Genomic DNA, 18,061 nt, shown 5'->3' with positions numbered 1-18,061 from the left:
GAAGGAAGGAAGGAAGGAAGGAAGGAAGGAAGGAAGGAAGGAAGGAAAGAGAAGAAAAGAAAGAAAAAGAGAAATTTCTGATTATCAGCAATTTATTCCCATAAGGGGATATCCCGCCCCCCCCCAAAGTGGGAGGAGGGTATAATCTTGGTTGAATGTGAAAAAGGAGGAGCATTCTAAAACCCATGACATAATAGTGGGATGGAAATGAATTAAATTGGAATGAGCCCTGAAAAAGGGTCATTTCCCTTATCTGTGGTATAGCTCTTAGGAGGTGTTCTCATTCACCAGCCAACTTTGTGCAGCTTAGGCTCTCTCATCTTCATATCCTTACCTCCATATCCTGGAGAGGGAGAAGCAGGTGATGTAAGTACAGAGGGCATCAGTGATGGTCAATATTTTTCTCTAAATGCCACCTCCTCCTAGGCCTATGGCAGGGAGAGATACCATTTAAAGTTGACATAGCAGTTCCTCTTGCCATTTGAATCATGACCTTCCAACCCAGGAGCTGGCCCAGATCTATAGGATTTATCAAAAAGACTTTAATATTGCAGAATGGCAGTACTCACCAATCATTCCTTCACCATCTCCCTCCTCCTCTTTATCCTCATTATTAGAACCATCATTATTTTAAGCCACTCAGTTGCCCCGGGAGCTGTAAGGTGCCCCTAGTGATAATTCTCCATGGCACAGATATATATATAACCTTTCTCTATTCATTTGGCCTAACCTTCCCCCCAAAGGAAATTTACAAATGTCTTTTATTCTTCAGGGCTTTTGCACTAAAAGGCTTTTGCAATCCATTTTCTTACCTAAGAGTTGTAAATAAACAAAACAAAAAGTTTTATTTATTGAAAAGTTGACCTCCTGCCCACTTACAGTACCTAGGGGACAAATGTTTGCGAATGATAAATATTGTAGGAATTGTTTTACAGGTGTTGGGAAATGCTTACATTCTTTTTAGAACTCGAAAACTAGAAACTAGAAAGACCCTTAGTTATTCCCACTGCCCAACACCCTAGTCCCACAAATAAAGAAGAGGAATTTCAGAGAGCTTAAGCTTGTTGGCCCAAAACCTGAGAAGCCCACAGTCTAACAGAGGCTTTGCTAGATCATTGATTTACCTCTCTCTTATTCCCTGAGAGTCCTTGAGCAGTTTACCTAGGTCTTCCCCATACCTTGGTTTTCTCAGCTCTGTGTTCAGAGGGAAGATACTGAAGTCTCCAGTTGTAAGGATTAAGTGAGATCATATTCGGAAAATGCTTAGCAGCGTTCCTAGCACATTTTAGTTACTGGGTGCTGTTCTTTCATGAACAGGAATGATCCTTCAGGTTGGAATGGAAGGTGGTAATAGTAACAGAATTATCATCATTCTTATGCCACAAAGAGAGCATCAATCTCTAAGACCCCATCTCTTTTCTTGCTACACATCTCTTGATCTGAGGGGGAAGGGAGTCTGTTTTTAAAGAGCACCACCCTGAAGAAAGGCTTTTCCTCTAGCAGTTGGGACTTCCATTCCAGGGTCTAGAGATGAGGAAAGTGTGTTGTGAATTTAGACAATCCCTGCTGGAAAGTGTTGCCAGAAATAAACAAGCTGTCAGGAGCAAATGATTCATTTCTCATCTACTCAGATGACATCTGGTTTAAGTGTGATAAATACATGCTTGTTTAAATCATATGGTGATGGTGATGCTATCTGACAGAAATGTTTGCAAATATTTGGGGAATCCCCTAAGTGCTCGCTACCAAAAGAGTGAGCTTATTTAAAAGGAGAAAAAGGCATAAACCTCAGTCTATCAAATCAATGCTTGCTTTAACCTCCTAAGGCTATGAGATTTGCAGCTACACTTGCCACACTGTTTGAAGATTTAGAAGTGGCTATTTTGACATTAAATGTGGATGCCACTAGCAACATGCTGATGTGTAACTAGTGCTCAGTGGTCATTTGGACATTTAGGAAACAGCCTGTGAATAAAAGAAATGTCAAGCGTACCGACGTGTTTGAATGGACTTCCGTACCTTTCATGGTTTGGTTACTGTTTTCATTTACCTTTGCAGCTATTCATTTAATAGTGTTTAGTGGGTTGTATTATGCCAAACACAGAAGAGCCTAGAAGGAAATGAAGATATGTGCCAGCCAGGGGACTTCACGTGCCCCTAGGGAAATAATCAGTCTTAGCATAATGCTTGATTATTCAGATTCATAATGGAAAGACATGGCATGGCCTGCAAAGTCTCTGTGTGCGCAGCATTATCAGTCATTCTGGATTGTTCTTGCTAAGCCAATTGCTTGCCATCTTAAATAACCTGAGAATTAGCAGTATTTAACTGAAATATATTGATAGTCCTTTATATGGAGAGGATTTAAATTATATACAGAAATTCTAAAATATCTGAATATCGAAAATGAAGGCTTATGCATAATGCATAACAATTGCTCAGTGAGTGAGGAATAAACATTTACATGGAGAAAATCATGTGAAACATGTGTCAAAGCATAAACAATGTGTGCTTGATATATAGCCCATTTAATAATATTTTTATGCAAAGAAGAGAGAACAAATGTCTCTTTTTATGCATGACACCAATAGCTACTGTTTGTATAGCACATCGCAGTTCTTAAAGTACTTTCCATGAGTTAAATCATATGAGATAATAATCTTACTTTAATCCAGGTAATTCATTAGATGTTTCAATAATATCATTGACATTTCAAATATACAGCTGTTTTCCTGAAACATCAATAAACAAAACCAATTTTATGAACTATTTACATGAAGTCAGCCTCAAATATTTCAAAATAATTGATTTTTACATATTAAGTCCATCATCTCCATCGTTATGTTTTCAAGTTCTTTGTTTCTAATTTGTATTCGGAAAGATAAAGAGGTTTATCAACGGCATTACAGTAAACATTTTATGGTGTGACCAAAAAATACCGGTTTGTATTTATCATAAATTACAACTTGTCAAAGCCCATCCTGAAGAATGAATGGCGACAGAGTAAGTGCACAATGAGGAGAAGTCATCTCTGCCCCCTGAGAATGAGCGTCAGTTATTGGGGAGAGGTCTGGTGATCTCAGGTTTGAAGAGAGTCTTGGAATACCTTCAGCAGACTAGATTTTATGAAAATACAAAATGCAGAAAAGTACACATAAATACGTATGTGTATATACATGTATGTGTGTGAAAATATGTTTACATTCATATATATGTGTATGAGTTTACAAAATAGAAGAGGTACCTGAAGCTAATGAATACTTATCTTGAGAACAGGGTAAATGAGGTAGGGTGGATGAAAAAGATCTTTTGTTTTTTATTCCTTATACAACTGTATTATTTCAGTTGTTTGCAATGATAATGTCTTCATTGTTTACTTATGTGAAAATAGATAGGTAGGTAGGTAGGTAGATAGCAAGAAAGCCTAAATGCACAATACCAAGAATAAAAAGTGGGGACACCTGGGTGGCTCAGTCATTTAAGTGTCTGCCTTCGGCTCAGGTGGTGATCCCAAGGTCCTGAGATCAATTCCCGCATCGGGCTCCTTGCTCAGCGGGGAGCCTGCTTCTCGCTCTGCTTGAAGCTCCCTCTGTGTGCTCATTCTCTCTCTCTCTCTCTCTCAAATAAATAAATAAAATTTAAAAAAAAAGAATAAAAAGTGGACTGACCTGGTCATCTCTGTCTTTTTTGTTTGTTGTGTTGTAAAGGAACTTTCTGGTTTTTCCCTCAAGCGGGTGTGGTACTGAGTGTCTCGGGCTGAATTATGGCTCCCTTTGGCTTTATCTCATTTGATATATTTTTGTCCACGGTGCATTGTTACTTGTTGAACATCTGGCTTTTGAGGGGAGAGAGAGGCTCTAATTTGTAGTATTTACTGATTTCCATTGTGCAAATACTCTCAAGGTGGCCCATTTTAAACTACCAATTTGACATCAGTGTCTACACAGTCCCTGGAAATTGTTAATTGACTGTGTCCCAGCGGCTCAAATTGTGGCATCTTTTCCAAAGGGATGTTCCCTTGGATTGGGTATTAGATTTCTCGGGAAACCCTTTGCTCTGGTAGGGGGGGGCGGGGGTGGCAGGGGGTGGCTAATGACAGGAAGGCCAGGAAGACTTGCTGAAGCAAACAACTTGAGTGCAACTGAAGGCCTCCGACTGAGTCTTGCTGAGCCTGCCACCAGACTGAAGTGGCAGCTACTGGTCTTCTCACAGGGGCAAGGGGCCTATGTCCAACCCAACATGGCTGACACAGAAGCAGGTCTAGTTGGCCTCTTCAAATTCTTCATTTATAAATGGAAATAATTCATAGGATGTCTCAGAACTACATACCATTTAGAAAAGAAAGTGTTATTTAAATAAATGCACCCAATGTTTTCTTCTTCAAAGCCACACTTCTCAGGGCTGTCTAACTTTGTCCAAATGGCATGTTGTTTGTATGATTCCTACAGCTTCGCGCAATTATTCTGCTCAGCGCTGAAATAATCAGTCAATTTTAGAGACAAAAGGGCAGTCCTCTGTACCTCCAAGAGGCTTCCTTTTAAGACACAGCTTACAGTAAAAACCTAGGTAGCCTAACCATATGCTTGGGGCTGACTCGGTCAAGGACAACTACATTGATGAAGGGATTTTGACTTAATTAAGATGAGGCCTCTCTCAAGCGACCACCTGCAAATCAACAGAGAGGAGCCTGCGGCTAGTTCTTAACCTTCCTGCTTCAACCCAGCAGAAGCTGTTGGAGACAGAATGGTGTTTGAGGCTATAGGCAAAGTTGGATTCAAATGACGAGAACATTTTGCCCTGTCCCAACCAAAGACTTTCTTCAGCCATCGATGAGAAGGGAATGCTTGCTCATTTGTGAGGCAGAACCATCGTAAATGGGAATTGTGTGTACCATCAGGGAAGCAGCTGCTCGATTTTACGAATTAGACGTGTTGATCCCAGCTGGGGGTCATTTAGGGGGATGCAAAATGCATTGACACAGTCTGCTCGGGACGGTTTAGATTCTCTGTGAGGCCGGCTTCCCCCAGTATCCCACAGTAAACTTGGAAGGAGTCCTGGGGCTCGGTCCACTGTCTTTACAGCTACCTGGGGAGGCAAACATGAGAAAGAAGTGTTTGATTTGAGGATTACAGACCTAAGAGTGTCTGTAAGAAAGGTAGCCTGAAGAATGTCTTCATCTCAGTTTGCTTTTGTTGCTTGCTGAGCATGTTCGCTCCATGGGAAGATTAGACGTTTCTTGTTTGTTTGGAGGAAGCATTACAGAAAACCCAAAGCCCTCAGCCTCCTACAGCTGCTGCGCTGGCTAGGCGAGAGCCCAAGGGCCCTGCCCTGAACTAAAGGTCTTCATTAAAATTTCCTTTTTTCTCTCCTTCTAATCTACCCTGAACTAAGCGGATGGTTGGTTTATTATGTAGCTGTATTTCTTTTATTCTTTGATTTGTGGATTTCTTTGGGTGGAAGGGGCGGTCTATACTCTCTAGCTTTTTAAGCGGTGATTTATAGGAAGCGTGCTGGCCGGCCCAAATACCACCCCAGGCAGTGCTCAGAAGGGATCACCGAACTTGAGCCGCTATTAGATCAAAGCATAAACCAAAACAGAGAGACTGGCTGGGGCTGAAACGCTGGCCCTTCTGCGTGCGGGTTCCAACCACACATGGATTGTCCTTCCTGCCTGGGAGAATCATTTCCAAAGTCAAGTGCCTTTCACTGAAGAAATGTCAGCATTGTGATCAAAAGCTCCTGGCGCCTTGCTAAGAGTGCTACTGCGAGGATACAGTGCGTCCGCCTGGGTGTTGCCTAAATCAGGCAAGTAGCACTCTGCTTGCATTGAATTTTGTGGTCGCTTACTTTTATGTTGTTTGAACTTTGAAGATGCCTATGGTTTTCCAAGTCTTCTATTAGCACCTCTGCTGAGTAAATTTCTGTCTGTACCTCTAGTTCTCATTTTTGCATAACACCCTGCAGGATGCAAGTGGTATAGCTAATATAAGTCCTTACCTATATGAAGTCATGGGAAGGGATGTTTCTAAATACTTGTTTCGTGTGTAATTAAGAATTCCAGTGAATGGAGGTTGTTGGACGCCACCTTGTGCATCACCATATACACTATGTATAAGCTATGTGAACTCCTGAAGACACAGTACTTTCTCCCACGTGAAATATTGGCAGGATTGCAGGTTAGTTACGGCTATGATAACAGAGCTTCTACTGTACCGGGTAATGTGATAAGATGTTTTATACATTCATTTTTGAACCTCCTAAAGTAGCTTAAAAGCTAAGTAGTATTTCTACATTTTACGATGTGAATGAAGGTAAAGTCATTTGTCCAGGATCAAACACCTACCAGGTAGCAAAGCTGCAATTTGAACCTGGATCTCCCGGCCACCAAGAACTCCCTCTCTCTCCATGACTCAATGCGGCCTTAGGGAAAATGAGCAAGTGCTAGAGAGTGGCGCACCATAAATATGGTGAAACACCACTTTGGAGAGGTGACTTCTAATAGCACACTCAATCTACCTAGATAACTGCTGGCTTATTCAGAGTTAAATAAATCCTTTTAATGGAATAAGATGCTCAAGGGAGATAGGATTAACATATAAGATGCTTATCATTCATTTCCCACATTTCAAACAGAAGGGAGAGGTGTTTTGATAAGGGAATTGAACAACAGAGTAACTTCACTATTGCTTCTAAGAATATCTTAGAAAAATAGTGAGAAAAAGTTTGATGTTATAAAACTTCCCCATCAAAGATTGAAAGTCATTATTTCTTTCACGGATCCTTTTGTTAAATTCTTTTTCTTTGTGGAGTGGTTGATTGGGATCATTTCCCCTAAATATAGAAAGTATTTACACCTATAGCAGTTTTTTCAAGGATGAGGGCAAGAATGTCCATTCAGGGTGCCTGGGTGGCTCAGTCGGTTCAGCATCTGCCTTCGGCTCAGGTCATGATCTCTGGGTCCTGGGATCGAGCCCCAAGTCAGGCTCCCCGCTCAGCGGGGTGTCTGCTTCTCCCTCTGCCCCTCCCCGCCTCCTGTGCGCTCTCTCTGTCTCTCTCAAATGAATAAAGAAAATCTACTGACAAAGGAGGATCCAAGTTAAAGACAAACGACTCTTCAGTGCCATCAGAATATGGTATTCTTCCCTCTTTTCTGTTTTCTTTATTTCTTAAATTTGGTCTTCAGGAAGTAAAGATTTCATGCTTTAAGTGGCTTGGCTACCAGAAATAGTCCAATAAAAGATTGTCTAGGAAATTTTTGAAACTAAGGAATGCAGTGGAGTTACAAACAAGACAATCTGGGGGCCCAGCACACACAGGTTCATGCACACATGCATCCCACGACACTCATAGCCACCACACACACACATACATGCAGACATACAGGTGTGCATGCACGTGCACCCACACATACACCCCTACCCACCACACACATGCGCACACAAGCCAGTTAAAGTAAATGTGCAGCGAACATAACCAGAGCTAACATTTATTGAGTGGCTAAAGTGGGCCTTCCATTGTGCTAAGCACTTACCTCCCCCCTCCACCGCGTTCTTTCTCATGAGGAAGGTGCTGTGATTACCATCATTTTGCTGATGAGGAATTGAGCTCAGAAAAGTACAGTAGAAAGGAAAGAAGGAATGCATGGTTCTCTGAACTGCACTGAAAACCACGTATGTAATCTAAAAACACATGAACATTTCAGCTTAAATCTCTTATTTTGGCAATTTTTTTCTTTCTACATAGAGCTATGCAGAACTCTACTCAGCAAATTGTGATGCAAATGCAAATGCTTAGAATAAGCTTTCAGGACCCTGTTCCCCAGACTTAATTCAGGCTTCAGCCCTGACTACTCAGATGACTCCTTTGTCTCCTGAAAAGCTGACCCACCTCTGTGTGTCTCTATCTCTCTGCCATTCACCGCACTGCTATGGGAGCTCTTCCCAAAACTCAGACCTAATCACGGTCACTACCTTGCTAAAAAAAATTCTGCAAGGAGGCGGTGTATCCTCAAACCTTGAGCTTGACTTTAAAGACCTTTCGCCACTGAATAACCACATGCGTAATAAACATGATCCCAACGCTGGATCTTTTCTCTCTCCTTTCCCTTTCCTTATCTATATCTGGAAAATTCCTCTTTCATTCAAGACCTGGTTCACACGTCACCTCTTTGGCAGTGCCCTGCCCAGCTCCTCTGCCCATGTGCTTTATTTCAGCCTTTAATGTTATGTGATGACTGTTTATTTACATCTCTGTTCGTTAGACTTTTCAGCTACTTGAGAGCAAGGTGCCATTTACCCACCTTGGTTTCCCAGGCAATTAGCACAGTGAAAGTACACTTTTCCAAATGATCCAGTGAACGGATGAATGTCTGCACCCCGTTACGGTCTCATTTCTCTCCAGCACTTGCCGTACAGCTGTGTGTAGTAGGTTGACAGTAGGTGCACTTTTACCTCAAGATTGTTTTCAGGCTCCCTGCACCTGGCCAGGTAGTTCTTTCAAAACACCGTATATTTGTTCTTGCTATTTTCCCCTCAAAATGTTCTTTTTAAAATTTGTTCATCTCGGGGCGCCTGGGTGGCTCAGTCGGTTAAGCCTCTGCCTTTGGCTCGGGTCATGATCCCAGAGTCCTGGGATCGAGCCCCGCATCCGGCTCGCTGCTCAGCGAGGAGCCTGCTTCTTCTCCCTCTGCCTGCCACTCCCCCCTGCTTGTGCTCGCTCACTCTGTCAAATAAATAAATAAAATCTTTAAAAAAATGAAAATCAAAAAAATAAAAATAAATAAAATTTGTTCATCTCTGAATGAAGCTATTCGTGAGGCAGTGTTTCACAGGAGTTCAGGACATGGGCAGAGGGTCAAGGGCTCGTGCTCTGGGCCCGGCCACACATGACTCTGTGGTAGGGGCAAGTAGCTTGTGACAACTTCTCTAGCTGTCAGGGTGATAGGGAATCTTGCCCAAATCATGTGGAGGAGGAGACAGCACTTGCCTCATTCACCCAGGTCATTAAGGAAGGCCTCAGAGAGCTCAGTGCCAGCCCAACTATGTCCTCTTTGGTTGCTATTAAAATATTAATCACATTATTTTTTTTAAGATTTATTTATTTGAGAGAGAAAGAGCAAGCAAGCATGGGGGTGAGAGGGGCAGAGGGAGAGGGAGAGGGAGAATCTCAAGCAGACTCCCCACTGAGCATGGAGCCCAATGTGGGGCTCAGTCTCACAACCCTGAGATCATGACCTGAGCCAAAATCAAGAGTCGGACACTCAACCAACTGAGCCACCCAGGCACCCCTAAAATATTAATCATATTCTTGAATAGTATTCTCCCATAAACTGTGTCCATCTTACCTGCAAATGTATCCAGATAATTTTTAATCTATGTACACAAGAAGAGGAAAAATGGCTTCTTCAGTCCTTTTGGGAAACAGATATGTCATAAATTACAAAGAAATTAGGGAGAATGAAAATCCTTGCTGATGTTATGATAATATACCTTATCTTCCTCTCATATCTCTAAAATATAAAAATATTTAAAAATTACTTGTTTGTCAAGCCAGACTTGAAAATCAGGACTAGTGAATGTACGGACTGATATGAGCTCTGAGTTTGGCCAAATAACAAGTCGGTAGGCTTTCCTAAATTGATTTAACCCACTTTTCACACATATGATTAGAAAACTGCTTAGGATGGAGCACTGGGTGTTATGCACAAACAATGAATCATGGAACACTACATCAAAAACTAATGATGTAATGCATGGTGATTAACATAACAATAAAAAATTTACAAAAATAAAGAAAAGAAAACTGCTTAGGATGTGATTTATTTTAAATAAAACTAGCACCTAGCATTTGGAGGTGCCCAAATATTGATTCTCCTTCCTCTGCAAATCATTTATAAAGTTAACTAGAAACTGTGAATTTAGATGCCTCCAAATTTACACTCCTGAGCAGCTGGTTATCAGGCAAGGACTCCAAGACAGCCCACCTGGAGAAGAGGCTGGGCTGTACCCTGGGTTGTGCTCGTCTCCTGCAGGACAGAAATTCACGTTCTCCCTGTGGCTTTCAAGCCCCTTGGATCCTGTTTGGCATTTCTCTCTCTACTGATAGATGAACAGAAGGAGGAAAGGAGGGAGGAAGTGAAAAAGGAAAAGAGAGGGATGGAGGGAGGGAGAAAGAGAGGGAGTCAGGCCCGTTACTAGGTTTGTCCCTTTTAATTCTGTCCTTGAAGATTACTTTTAATAGAGCCATCAGAATTGAAAATGAATATCCTTACCTAAAGGTCATCATTATTGTTTCCAAATAGGTCACATTTTTTGTAATGCCACAGGAACAAATGTGTTGTCTACATTTCTGCCACAAAACATAGCTTCTAACCATGTTTGTGATCATGGGTCATGGAATTAACTGGATGATCAAGAGAAAAATAAACTACGAACAGAGGACCAAAATGCTGGCATGGTTACATGTTGCACCATTTTGTTGATATTCACATGACACCTTGGCATTTTAAACACTTATACCATGTTATTGTCTATGTATTTAGCTTAATATTTAAGGAGTAGAGGCTATTGATGAACAGTTCCTAGTTCACCATTCCAACTCTACTTCGTGATAAGACCCATGCATAAGAAGGGGTAACAATGTCGAAGGAGCCAGAACCGCAAATGGCCACTTATCTTACTAGAGATGCGGGGTTGGGGGGGGGCAGGGCAGTTATTTCCAGGCATTGTCTTTCACATCTTCTTTCCCTTTTTTTTTTTTTTTGAGAATTTCTTTTATTATGTTAATCACCATACATTACATCATTAGCTTTTGATGTAGTGTTCCATGATTCCTTGTTTGTACATAACACCCCATGCTCCATACAGAACGTGCCCTCTTTAATACCCATCACCAGGCTAATCCATCCTCCCACCTCCCTCCCCTCTAGAACCCTCAGTTTCTTTCCTAGCCTCCAGAATTCTGCTTTTTAAAATTTTTATCAAGATATGAAAACTGGAGTGTCTGGGTGGCTCAGTCAGTTGAGCATCTGGCTCTTGATTTTGGCTCAGGTCATGATCTCAGGGTTATGAGATCGAGCCCTGCATTGGGTTCCATACTGGGCGTAGAGCTTGCTTAAGATTCTCTCTCTCCCACTGAGAGTTCTAGAGGGGAGGGGGGATGGGTTAGCCTGGTGATGGGTATTAAAGAGGGCACGTGTTGAATGGAGCACTGGGTGTTATACGCAAACAATGAATCATGGAACACTACCTCAAAACTAATGATGTAATGTATGGTGATTAACATAACATAATAAAATTTTTAAAAAGATTCTCTCTCTCCCTCTCCCTCTGCCCTTCCTACCCCCCCCACTCTCTCTCTCTCAAATAAATAAATAAATCCTAAAAAAGTTTCAGCTAATACACATCTTCTTATAAAAAGAAAAGAAGAGGGAAAAATTTTTTGTGATGAGAACTCTTAGGATTTACTCTCTTAACAACTTTTCTATATGTCATACAGCAGTGTTCGCTGTAGTCATTGTGTTGTACATGACATCCTTAGTGCTTACTTCTCTTATAACTGGAAGTTTATACCTTTTGACCACTTTCCCCCAATCCCCATGCCCCATCCTTGATTCTACATACAAGTGAAATCATATAGTATTTGTCTTTCTCTATCTGACTTATTTCACTTAGTACAATGACTTCAAGGTCCATCCATGTTGTCACAAATGGTAGGATTTCCTCATTTTTTATGTCAGTATAATATTCCAAAGTGTGTGTGTGTGTGTGTGTGTGTGTGTGTGTGTATCTCACATCTTCTTTACCCATTCATCCATTGATGAAGACTTAGGTTGTTTCCATGTCTTGGCTATTCTAAATGCTGCTATCAACATGGGAGTGCAGATATCTTTTTGAGTTAGTGTTTTCGTGAATTCTGTATATATTCTCAGAAGTGGAATTGCTGGATCATATGGTAGTTCTGTTTTTAATTTTTTGAGGATCTTCCATACTGTTTTCCATAGTGGCTGCACCAATTTACAGTCCCACCAACAATGCAGAAGGGCTTCCTTTCCTCCGCATCCTCAACAGCATTTGTTATCTCTTGTCTTTTTGACGACAGCCATTCTAAGAGGTGTGAGGTGATATCTAATGGTGGTTTTAAGTTGCATCCATGAACACAGGGTACCTTTCCATTTATTTGTGTCTTCTTCAATTTATTTCATCAATGTCTTGTGGTTTTCAGCATAGAGATCTTTCACTTCCTTAGATTTATAAGTATTTTATTGTTTTCAGTGTTATTATAAATGGGATAATTTATTTCTTTTTCAGAAATTTTGTTGGTTAGTATATAGAAATGCTGCTGATTTTTGTATGTTACTTTTGTATCCTTCAACTTTATTGAATTTGTTGATCAAACAGTTTTTTGGTTGAGTCTAGGATTTTCTATATATAAAATCACCTTGTCTACAAATAGAGATAATTTCTCTTCTTCCTTTCAAATTCTGACATCTTTTTTTTTTTTTTTTTTCTGGCCTGATTGCTCTAGCAAGGATTTCCAATGTTTTGTAGAATAGGAGTGTTGAGAGTGGTCACCCTTGTCTTGTTTCTGATTTTAAAGGAAAAGCTTTTATCCTTTACTATTGACTCTGATGTTAACTGAGAACTTATCATATGTGGCCTCTAACTATGTTGACATAGTTCTTCCATGCCTAACTTGTTAAGATTTTAATCATGATTGGATGTTTGAATCTTGTCAAATGCTTTCTCTGCATCTATTGAGATGATCAGATGATTCTTTTCTTTTATTCTGTTAATATGATGTAGCACATTGATTGATTTATGTATGTTAAATAACACTTGCATCCTAGGGATAAATCCCACTTGATCATGTTGGACTAATCCTTTTAATGTGCTGCTGAATTCAGTTTGCTAGCATTTTACTGAGAATTTTTGCACTTATATTCACCAGGAATATTGGCCTGTAGTTTTTGTTTCTGTTTTGTTTTTTCCTTGTAGTGTCTCTTTCTGGTTTTTGTATCAGGATAATGCTGGCCTCATAAAATGAGTTTAAGAGTATTCCCTCCTCTTCAAATTACTGGAAGAGTTTGAGAAGGATTGCTTTTTGATTCTTCTTTGAATGTTTGGTAAAAGCCATCCAGTCCTGGGCTTATTTTCATTGGGAGACTTTTGATTACTGATTTAATCTCCTGACTTTTCATTGATTTATTCAAATTTTCTATTTTTTCCTGATTCAGTCTTGGTAAATTACATGTTTCTAAGAGTTCTTCCCTTTCTTTTAGGTCATCCAGTTTGTTGGCATATAGTTGTTCATAGCAGCCTCTTTTGATACTTTGTATTTCTGTGATATATGTTGTAAGGTCTTCTTCTTCATTTATAATTTTGTTGATTTGGTTCATTTCTCTGTTTTCCTTGAATGGTCTATCTAAGGGTTGGTCAATTTTGTTCATCTTTTTAAAGAACCAAATCTTAGTTTGGTTAATTTTTTCTCTTTTTTCCCTGCACTCTATTTCACTTTTTTCTGCTCTAATCTTTATTATTTTCTTTCTTTTGTTAACTTTGGGCTCAGTTTCTTCTTCTTTTTCTAGTTACTTAAGGCATACAGTTAAGTTGTTTATTGGGATCTTTCTTGCTTCTTAATGTAGGTATTTATTGCTATAAACTTTCTCTTAGAACTGCTTTTGCTGTACTCCATAAGTTCTGGTATGTTGTGTTTCCATTTTTGTTTGTCTTAAGAAATTTTTTTTATTTTCCTTTTAATTTCTTCTTTGATTCATTGGTTATTCAGGACAGTGTTGTTTAATTTCCATGTGTTCTTGAATTTTTTCGGTTTTCCTCTTGTTATTGATTTCTAGTTCTATGCCATTGTGATGAGAGAGGATATTTGGTCTGATTTCAGTCTTTGTGAATTTGCTAAGACCTATTTTGTGACCTAATATATGGTCTATCCTAGAAAATGTTCCATATGTGCATAAGATGAATGTGTATTCTGCTGTTGTTGGATAGAATGTTCTGTAGATGTCTGTCAGGTCCATTTCGTCTGTTATTTTTTAAATCTGCTATTTCTTTGTTGATTTTCTGTCTGGATGATCTGTTCGTGGTAGAGAGTGGGGCATTAAAGTCCCCAACCATTATTAATTACTGCTTATTTCTCCTTTTAGCTCTGTTAGTTTTTGCTTTATATATTTAGGTGCTCTAATGTTGAGCACATAAATATTGATAATTGTTGTATCTTCTTGAGATATTGACCCCTTTACCATTACATAATGATCTTCCTTATCTCTTATCATTTTTAGTTTAAAGTCCTTTTTCTGCTATAAGTGTAGCTACCCCTGCCTCTTTGTTTTTGTTACCATTTATTTGAAATGTCTTTTTCTCTCTTCAATCTCAGTCTGCGTGTGTCCTTAAGACTAAAGTTAATCTCTTGTAGGCAGCATATTGTTGGATCTTGGCCGTTTTCATTCAGCCATTCTGTCTTTTGCCTGGAGAATTTAATCCATTTATATTTAAAGTGATTATTATAGGTAAGGACTTACTATTGCCATTTTGTTACTTTTTTGGTTGTTTTGTAGATCCATTGTTCCTTGTTTCTCATCCTGCTGTCCTTGTGTTTTGATGCCTTTTAGTATCAGTATGCTTTGACTGCTTTATCAAGTTTTTTTGTGTAATTACTACAAGATTTTCCCTTGTGGTGACCATGGGATTTACATAAAATACCTTGAACTTATTAACACTATTTTAAATTAATAGCAACTTAACTTCAGTAGAAGTCAGATACTTTACCCTTTTACTTCTTTTCCCCCTCACATTTTAGGTAATTGCTGTTATAATTTACATGTATTTTGTACCAATTAATTTATATTTATGGTTATTTTTGCTATATTCATTTTTTAACTTTTAAACTAGAACTATGAGTTATGCATCACTATTACCATATTGCAGAATCGAAGACTATATATTTACCATTACCAGTGATATTTATGCTATCTTTTTGTGTTTTTATGATGTTACTTAATGTTCTTTTACTTCCACTCAAAGAACTCCTTTTAGCATTTTCTGTAAGGCAGGTCTGGTGGTCATGACCTCCCTCAGGTTTATTTGTAAAGGAAAGTCTTTATCCCTCCTTTGTTTTTTGTTTTTTGTTTTTTTATTTTATTATGTTATGTTAGTCACCCTACAATATATATCATTAGTTTTTGATGTAGTGATCCACGATTCATTGTTTTCGTATAACATCCAGTGCTCCATTCAGTATGTGCCCTCCTTAATACCCATCACCGGGCTAACCCATCCCCCCAACCCCCTCCCTTCTAAAACCCTCAGTTTGTTTCTTTTTTTTTTTTTTTAAAGATTTTATTTATTTATTTGACAGAGAGAGACACAGCAAGAGAGGGAACACAAGCAGGGGGAGCGGGAGAGGGAGAAGCAGGCTTCCCACGGAGCAGGGAGCCTGATGCAGGGCTCGATCCCAGGACCCTGGGATCATGACCTGAGCTGAAGGCAGACGCTTAACGACTGAGCCACCCAGGTGCCCCCCTCAGTTTGTTTCTCAGAGTCCATAGTCTCTCATGGTTCGTCTCCTTTGTTTCTGAAGGACATCTTCACCAGCTATAGAGTTCTTGGTTGACAGTTATTTTCTTTTAATATTTTGAATATGTCATCTCATTCTCTCCTAGTCTGAAAAGTTTCTGTTGAGAAATCCACCAATAGTCTTATGGGCTTCTCTTATATGTAACTTCTCTCTTTTCTCTTGCTACTCTTAAATTTTTCTTTGTGTTTGACTTTTAACAATTTAATTATAATGTGTCTCAGTGTAGCCCTTTTGGGGTTCAAACTTTTGGGGATCCTTTGGGCCTCTTGGATCCAGAGGTCCATTTTTCTCCCAGGTTAGATAAATTTTCAGCCATTATTGCTTTAAGGATATTTTTTGTCCCATTCTCTTTCTCTTCTCTTTCTGGAATTCCCATAATGTGAATATTGTTTCTTTTTATTATGTTCTATAATCCCTGTGGGCTTCCTGTACTCTTTTTCATTTTTTCATTTCCTTTTGATCCTCTGTGACTTTTTCAAAGTCTACTTTTGAAATTCTCTTTTGAATTCTTCAGTGCAGTTATTGTATTTTTCAACTCTAGGATTTATGTTTTAGTTTGCTTTGGTTTTCTGATGATTGTATTTCTTTGTCAAGCTTCTCATTTTGTTCATGCATTGTTTTCCTAATTTTGTTTAGTTATGTGTCTATTTTCTTGTAGTTCACTAAACTTTCTTAGAAGCATTATTCAGAATTTTTGACAGTTTATAAATCTCCATATCTATAAGGTCAGTTATTGGAGCTTTATTAGTTTCCTTTGATAGTATCATATTTACTTGACTTTTTTTGTGTGTCCTTGATTCCTTACATTGGTGTCTGTACATTTAAGTAATGGGGTTCCTCCTTCAGGCTTTATAAGATTGCTTTGGCAGAGACAGTTCTTCACTGGTCATCTCCATTTTGGTTTCTGGGTGTATCTACCAGTAATTGGGCAGGTGGAGCCTGCTATTGTGGTCTATTTTGGGGCAAGGCAACTGTTCAGCTCAGAGGACAGGGATGTGGGATGGTTTGCCACCATCTGAGAACAGATGGATAGGACTGCTGGCTTGGTTCCCTGCCCAAATGTGGCTGTAGGATGGGCTCCATGACTGCCTGAATTCTCTTGTTAGGCTTACTAAATCATTAGGACTAGACACTATATTTAGTAATAGAGGGGGCTATGAATTTGCTTCCCTGCCCTGGCAGGGGAGCAGGCCAGAGCTCAGGGCTTTAACAGCTCATTGTTTGGGGGTCCAAATCAGGCCTGAGTGTACACTGAATTTTCTTTTCTTTTTTTTTTTTTAACTCTTTTTTTATTAACATCTAAATGTATTATTTGTTTCAGAAGTACAGGTCTGTGATTCATCAGTCTTACACAATTCACAGTGCTCACCATAGCACCTACCCTCCCCAATGTCCATCACCCAGCCACCCCATCCCTCCCACCTCCCTCCACTCCAGCAATGCTCAGTTTGTTTCCTGAGATTGAGTCTCTTATGGTTTGTCTCCCTCTCTGGTTTCGTCTTGTTTCATTTTTCCCTCCCTTGCCCTATGATCCTCGGCCTTGTTTCTCAGATTCCTCATATCAGTGAGATCATATGGTCATTGTCTTTCTCTGATTGACTTACTTCGCTTAGCATAATATCCTCTAGTTACATCCATGTCGTTGCAAATGGCAAGATTTCATTTTCTGATGGCTGCATAATATTCCATTGTGTATATATACCACATCTTCTTTATCCATCCATCTGCTGATGGACATCTAGGCTCTTTCCATAGTTTGGCTATTGTGGACTTTGCTGCTATAAACATTGGGGTACATGTGCCCATTCCGATCACTACATTTGTATCTTTGGGGTAAATACCTAGTAGTGCAATTGCTGAGTCATAGGGCAGCTCTATTTTCAACTTTTTTTTTTTTTAAGATTTTATTTATTTGACAGACAGAGACACAGTGAGAGAGGGAACACAAGCAGGGGGAGTGGGAGAGGGAGAAGCAGGCTTCCCACCGAGCAGAGAGCCTGATGTGGGGCTCGATCCCAGGACCCTGGGACAATGACCCAAACTGAAGCAGATGCTTAACGACTGAGCCACCCAGGCACCCCTATTTTCAACTTTTTGAGGAACCTCCATACTGTTTTCCAGATACACAATTTTCTGATCAGGAAAGGCCACTAGTTTTGCTGTGCAGATGAGGTAAGCCATAGGCTGCTCTCTGTTCAAGTGCCATTTTACATAGGGCTGTTGAACGGGCTATGCAGTTTCCCGTGTGCTCTGGTTAGGTTCCCTGGTCGGACAGACTGAAGGTTGTACTCAGCAGTGAATAGGACTACGAATTAGATTCCCTGCCTGGGTGCAGTGAGAGAAGTAGCTCCAAAACCAGTAAAGCTCTTTGTTGTCCTACCTCAGGCTGACCTGCACCTCAAGTTCCCTGGCCAAATAGGGCCACTAGCTTTGCTCTTCAAACTATTAGCTCTGTCTGTTCTTCTCTTGGCTT

Source organism: Neomonachus schauinslandi, chromosome 8, assembly GCF_002201575.2.
Source record: "Neomonachus schauinslandi chromosome 8, ASM220157v2, whole genome shotgun sequence".
NCBI lineage: Eukaryota > Metazoa > Chordata > Mammalia > Carnivora > Phocidae > Neomonachus > Neomonachus schauinslandi.
The sequence above is the reverse complement of the archived record's forward strand: the minus strand, read 5'-3'. Positions refer to the sequence as shown.